Source organism: Nomascus leucogenys, chromosome 9 (assembly GCF_006542625.1).
Source record: "Nomascus leucogenys isolate Asia chromosome 9, Asia_NLE_v1, whole genome shotgun sequence".
In the NCBI taxonomy this organism is placed as follows: Eukaryota; Metazoa; Chordata; class Mammalia; order Primates; family Hylobatidae; genus Nomascus; species Nomascus leucogenys.
The window spans coordinates 114,388,442-114,395,198 of NC_044389.1; the positions used below are offsets into that span (position 1 = coordinate 114,388,442).

Sequence of the window (6,757 nt, forward strand, 5' to 3'; positions counted from 1 at the left end):
GGTTGGCGGCCGGGGACCCAGGGCTGGCACCAGAAGGGCCTGCAGGATGGGCAGAGGGCAGCTGAGGTCCAACCCCAGCTACTGGCAGGCCTGCCCGGGGGCCTCTCACGAGACTCACTCCTCATGCCGGCATGTCTTGAAGAACAGGCAGGAAAACACCTGAAGGAACAGCCTCACCAGCAGCTGATAACCGGCCGCTCAGAACCGCATGGATGGCGTGGATGTCAGTTTCCCCGCACTGATGCAGGGAAGCCCCTCGCTTCTCCTGCCCTTGGAGGCCCAGGGCACCCGCAGCCCCTCGGGCACCAGCCTGGCATGGCCTGCGTTAGGCCCCGACTCACTGTGTGCAGAGGGGAGCCGGCACCACCTCGTCCCCCGGAGCCAGGAAACTGCCCCAGGTGTCCAGGAAGGTGAGTCTCGGCTCAGGGACTGTGGCCCAGCGCTTGAAGCTTTAGCTTGGCCTGAGCTCTGTCTGGCCAAAGTTGGTTGGGACTCCAGATTAGAAGTAGAAGATTCTAGAGACGAGTTAACTCAATGTCTTGGAATTTAAAAAGCATTGGGGCCGGGCACGGTGGCTTATGCCTGTAATCCCAGCACTTTGGGAGGCCGAGACGGGCAAATCATGAGGTCAGGAGATTGAGACCATGCTGGCTAACACGGTGAAACCCTGTCTCTACTAAAAATACAAAAAATTAGCTGGGCGTGGTGGCAGGCACCTGTAGTCCCAGCTACTCAGGAGGCTGAGGCAGGAGAATGGCATGAACCTGGGAGGCGGAGCTTGCAGTGAGCAGAGATGACGCCACAGCACTCCAGCCTGGGCGATAGAGTGAGACTCTGTCTCAAAAAAAAAAAAAAAAAAAAAAAAGCATTAGTAGGAGCTGCCACTAGAGGCTCATATCCAGTTTTCACAGGACCCAAGAACTTTGCAGCAATGGCTGTGATGTCGCCCGTGGCTGGAGGATGTCCCGAGTCTGGACGCTGCCTCGGTGCCTGCAGCCGGGCTGGTGAGCCTGTTTCCCACAGTCTGTGCTGCTCCCCAGGGATCTAGGAATGGCCGGCACCGTTCCCCGCCTGCAGAGGACCCAGCAGCCAGGCAGAGCGTGTGTCAGCCCCAGCACCGTGGACACCAGGGATTTGTTTCTCACAATCTGGAGGCTGGAAGTTCTGGGCCAAGGTGCTGGCAGACGTGGGTCCTGGAGCCACCTCGCGCCTTCCCTCTGCACAGGCAGGGAGCACATGGTGTCTCTTCTTCTCCTGGAGGCCATGGCCCATGGGATCAGGACCCCACACTCACGGCTCAGTTACCCTACCTACCTCTGAAAAGGCTGCGTCTCCAAATACCACATGTCGAAGCTGAGACTCCAGTGAATGGATTTGGGGGACGCGGTTCTGCCGGTGGCAGAGCCTGTGACAGCTGAGGAAGGGACAGGTCTGGGGTCTGAGAGGAGGGCAGGGTGGTTCTGCACAAAGTGGGGAGGAAGAGGCAGTGCGTTTAAGTTGGGCCTCAAGGAGCAGGTGGAAACGGCCGTGGACAAGGCGAAGTCATCCAGCAAACATGGAGCAGCGTCGTGTGTGGAGACGCAGGGACCCTGGTAGCCCGAGGCCTGAGGGCTGGCTGGGGGTGGGCGTGGAGTGTCCACCCAAACGGCTGCACAGAGGGTCTGAGCTGACCCTGAGGGCAGTGGGCATTGATGTCAGATTTACATTCAAGGTGGTTGCCTGGGAGAAGAGAAAGGCCCTGACCCCGTGCTGGCCACATCCTTACCCAAGACGAGGACCCCCGCACCACAGGCGCCCGTGGGAGTCAGCAGAGGCTGGAAGTCCTGGTTGCCTTTGAGCAGGGGAGGGAGGGCGGGGCGGAGGGGCCACGCTTCTGCCTGCATACTTCCCCCTGCATACTTCCCCCTGCATACTTCCCCCTGCATACTTCCCCCTGCATACTTCCCCCTGCATACTTTGGGGTCCTTGGTGCTATGCACAGTTCTTGCCTATGAAGAGGGTAAAATCAGTTAGCTGGGTGCAGTGGCTCACACCTGTAATCCCAGCACCTTGGGAGGCTGAGGCAGGCCTATGGCTTGAGCCCAGAAGGCTGAGGCTGCAGTGAGCCATGATCACGCCACTGCACTCCCGCCTGGGTAGAAGAGCAAGACCTCATCTCAAAAACAATTTTTTTTTTTCCCAGAAAAGTAAAACAAATCAATTGCATCTCATTTCGTTTTTAAAAGGAAGAGTCTGCACTTGAGAAATGGCATCGGTGGCAAGGCTGAACCTTCCCCTTGGAGGGGCTGCAGCTGCTCTTCAGTTGGGAAAGCTCCTGGAAGGCCGCCTTGCCTCGGCCATAACCCCCCGCTCAGAGCCCTCACCCTCCTGTCTGTGTGCGGCTGGAGGCCTTGTCCGCTCAGGTGCTCTCCCCAGCCCTCCCTTGGTCCTGTCCTGACCTTAGAGATAAGGTGCCCCTGGACCCTGGAGCTTCTCCCCTGGCCGGCCAGCCCCGCCCGGCTCCATCCTGCAGGACGCCATGCATTTAAATCTGGGGACTGGCCTTCAGCATCCTCCTTACCTCTAGGCCACTTTGTAGCTTAACATTTGTGGTTGGCTGTAAATGCCCCCCACACGGACTTCCCTAAACACTCAAAGCTGGTCTGGAGGTTCGGACCCTGCTCCTCAGTGTGTTCGCTGTGGTGAGCCCCCCTTACCCCCATCAGCCTGCTCTGCCTCCCACTTATTTATCAGCCCCCCTCTCGCTTGCACACCGGTAAGGAGCACCTCTGGGCTGGAGACCACACGTGCTCAGGCAGCTGCCACTGGGTGTGGGGCCGGGCCGGGCATCTTGCTTTGAACAATAAAATTGGGCAGAAATGACTGTGTCACCTGTAGGGGCCCGTCAGAGTCGGCACTGACCCCCCAGGCTCCTCCAGGGCTGTGCGGGGACGTGAAGGAGGGCAGTGTCCTGGGGGCCTGCGGACCCTCCAGCCAGCATGCCAGCGAGGGAGAAGCTTTCGCCTGCCAAGGCCCTGCCTTGGGGTGTCTGTTCCGCAGCCCACCCTGGCCTGTGCCAGCCCACACATGAGATGCTGATGGGGCAGGAGAGTGGGCAGCAGGGGCGGGGGAGGAAGCAACCGCAGCCACCCTTCCCGGCAGGAGACACGGCGGGTGCTGGGGGCAGGGGGTGGGGGGCGGCCAGCTGGGAGTGAACCGGGCCGGAGCCTTCCTGGGACGGTCCTCGGAGGCCCTGGCCGGCCAGCTCCGAGGGCACAAAGGCTGCTCCTCAGCACAGGCTGTTCGGGGCACACGGCTTCTCCGGTCCGGCCCCTGCAGGCGTCAGGTGTGTTTCCTGGAGAAAGGCCACCGAGCAGGCTCTCGGGTGCCGGCAGCTCCTCTCGTCCTCGGCGGAGTAAACAGCAGAGACGGGCGCCAAGGGCCGTGAGACGCCGGGAAGCAGCTGCCGGGGAGCCGGGGAGTCGCTGTCGCCAGCGCCGGGGGGAAAGCACCCGGCCCGGTGGGTGAGCGGCGGAGCCGGGGATGACTCAGGCCCGATTCACAAAGGACCAGAGAAGCCCGATGCGGTGACGCCGGGGACGCCGATGCCGCTCCCGCTCCGGGCGCTGCGGGGACGGGAGGAAGACGCATCCCCCGGCTCAGAAACAGCTTCCGAGACTCAGGAAGGGGCCAGCGGGGAGCCGCCAGGGGGTTTGCGTCGGGCCTGGCTTCTCACTGTGGCGTGCAGAGGCCGGGCTTGGCTGGGAGTTCAGGCCCCGGGGCGGGAGGTGGGGGGCGGGTGGCGTCTGCTGCTGGGGATGGGGGGGGAGGCTCGCGGAATCCCGGGCGTGGGAGCCGTGTGACAGCTCCGTCTGCATCTGGCCTTGGGAGGCAGTTTGTCGCCTGCAGGAGGCGTTGCAAATCCTGCCCCGGCTGCCGCCTTGGCCCTGTCACCAGGCCCGTCACCAGGTGCTGGCCAGCCTGGGAGGTGGACGGAGGGACAGGGCATCTCAGTCCTCCCCGTCACCAGGTGCTGGCCGGCCTGGGAGGTGGATGGAGGGACAGGGCCTCTCGGTTCCCCCCGTCACCAGGTGCTGGCCGGCCTGGGAGGTGGACGGAGGGACAGGGCATCTCGGTTCCCCCCGTCACCAGGTGCTGGCCGGCCTGGGAGGTGGATGGAGGGACAGGGCCTCTCGGTTCCCCCCGTCACCAGGTGCTGGCCGGCCTGGGAGGTGGACGGAGGGACAGGGCATCTCAGTCCTCCCCGTCACCAGGTGCTGGCCGGCCTGGGAGGTGGATGGAGGGACAGGGCCTCTCGGTTCCCCCCATCACCAGGTGCTGGCCGGCCTGGGAGGTGGATGGAGGGACAGGGCCTTTTGATCACTCCTTGGCCAGTCTGGTCCTGGCCTTTGCTGCACACAAAGGGGATGGTTTGAGGGACGGAGCATCTTAGAGCCTCACAGGTTCCTTCCAGCTTCAGCACACAGCAGCCTTCTGTGCAGAAAGCGGATTGATTCCTGTGTCAGAAATCGGTGAAAGCGCCGCCTGCTCCACGGGAGAATGAGGGAAGCTTGTGGATCAGAGCAGCAGTCGCCCGTGGAGACTGGGGCCAGGTTGGGCCGGATGCTGGCTGCTGGGTGGGAAGAGTCCAGGGCCCACTGGTCACAGCTGCCTGTCCCAGGGTGGACTGTCCCAGGGTGGACAGTGGCGCTGGTGCCCAGCCCCTCCTGCTTCCCAGCACAGGCACTCCCCACCCGCAGGAACAGGCAGATCCTCACCCCAGGGCCACGCTCTGGTTCAAGAATCCCTTATCTTCTTGTGGAGAGGAGGAATCCTGTATTTCCTGGTGGTCTCCGCAGTGTGGTCTGATGGAAATAGGATGCCAACCGCATTCAAGAAAGGAGAAACAGGCTAAGCTCATCTTAGTTCATTCACCCAATCCATCCGAAGTACGGCCACTGCACACCGTCAGCGCGAGAGATTGCAACGTGGTTTCCGTGCTGTTTTCCACACTGAGCCTTTGGCCTCTCAGATCACACTGGGTGCGTCTCGGGAGCCCAGCTCTGCGGGGCCAGGTCCACATCCGGACTGCTCAGGTCTCCACTGGGCAGTGTCATCCAAGCTGCCTTCACCAGCTCCCAAGGGATTTCTGGTTGGAGGGAACATGGTCACTGTCAGCTGAGCTCCTCCCACTGCTGAGGACTCCAGAAAATGACCAGCAGTAGAGAGGGAGGGCACAGGGGGCCCCAGGGCCATCCAGTTCCCAGCAGCTCCGTTCCCGCCGCTACAGGCTCTTACAGGCTGCCACACTCAGCTGCGTGTCTGCCGTGTTGACACTGCTGCCCTGGCCGGGGCGAATCAGCACCTCTTCCTCCTGCGGCGTGTCGGTCTCTCTGCCCGGCCCTCCTGAAGGTGGTGGGATACGCATAACGTGACATTTGCCATTGCAACCATTTCTAAGTATATAGTGAGTGGCATTAGGCACATTTGCGTTGTTGCACATCCCATCTCCAGAACTTTTTTTCTTGTAAAACTGAAACTCTGGACCCGTTGAACAACTCCTCATCACCGCTCCCCCAGTCCCTGGAACCCACCGTTCTACTTTCTGTCTGTGAATCTCGTGACTCTAGGGACCTCATATGAGTGCAATTACACAGGATTTATCCTTTTGGGACTGGCTGATTCCACTCAGCATAACATCCTGAAGGTTCACGCGTGCTGTAACGTGTGTTAGAAAAAGGCTGGAAATTATCCCATTGCATGAACAGACCTCATGTTGTCCATTTGTCCATCAGTGAATGCATGGGTTGCTTCCCCCTTTTCAGCTGCTGTGAACAAAGCTTTGAACATGGGTGTGCAAATAGCTGTTCCAGACCCTGCTTTCAGCTGGGGCGGTGGCTCATGCCTGCAATCCCAGTGCTTTGGGAAACCAATGCAGGAGGATCACCTGAGGCCAGGAGTCTGCCACTAACCTAGGCACCATGGTGAGACTCCATCTCTACAAAAATTTTAAAAATTAGCTGCATGTGTGTATTAGAGCGTTCTCACACAGCTAATAAAGACATACCTGAGACTGAGTAATTTATAAAAGAAAGAGGTTTAATTGACTCACAGTTCAGCATGGCTGGGGAGGCCTCAGGAAACTTACAATCATGGTAGAAGGGGAGGCAAACCTGTCCTTCATGTGATGGAGGGAAGGAGAAGTGCTGAGCGAAGGAGAAAAAGCCCTTATAGAACCATCAGATCTCAGAGGAACTCAGTATCACAAGAACAGCAGGAGGGTAACCACCTCCTACCAGGTCCCTCTTGTGACACGTGGGGATTATGGGAACTACAATTCAAGATGAGATTTGGGTTGGGACACAGCCAAACCGTATCAACGTGGTAGCGTGCACCTGTAGACCCAGCTCCTCGGGAGGCTGAGGGAGGAGATCCCTTGAGCTCAGGAGGTCGAGGCCACAGTGAGCTATGGGTGTGCCATCGCACTCCAGCCTGGGCAACAGAGCGAGATTCTGAAAAAAAATAAAAATAAAAAAGACCCTGCCTTCAATTCTTTTGTGGATACACCCCGAAGAGGAACTGTCGATCCTATGGAAATTCCATCTTTAATTCTTGGAGGAGCCACCAGGCTGTTTCCACAGTGGCCGCCCCTTTCCACATCCCACCAGCAGTGCACCTACTTCCCCACGTCCCAGCTTCCCCACATCTCCAGCAATGCTTGTTTTTTTCCTGTTGTTTGCACGGTCCTCCCTTCTCCATTTACCCACAGAGGCCCCAG

General features: G+C 59.5%; 1 long non-coding RNA gene across 1 annotated transcript; it reads left to right on the forward strand.

Moving 5' to 3' along the window:
* Positions 1-4,006: 4,006 nt before the first annotated feature.
* LOC115836744 lies at positions 4,007-5,840 on the forward strand. Its single transcript, XR_004031779.1, has 2 exons — positions 4,007-4,211; positions 4,334-5,840. It is a non-coding gene; the product is annotated as an uncharacterized LOC115836744 (long non-coding RNA).
* Positions 5,841-6,757: the final 917 nt, after the last annotated feature.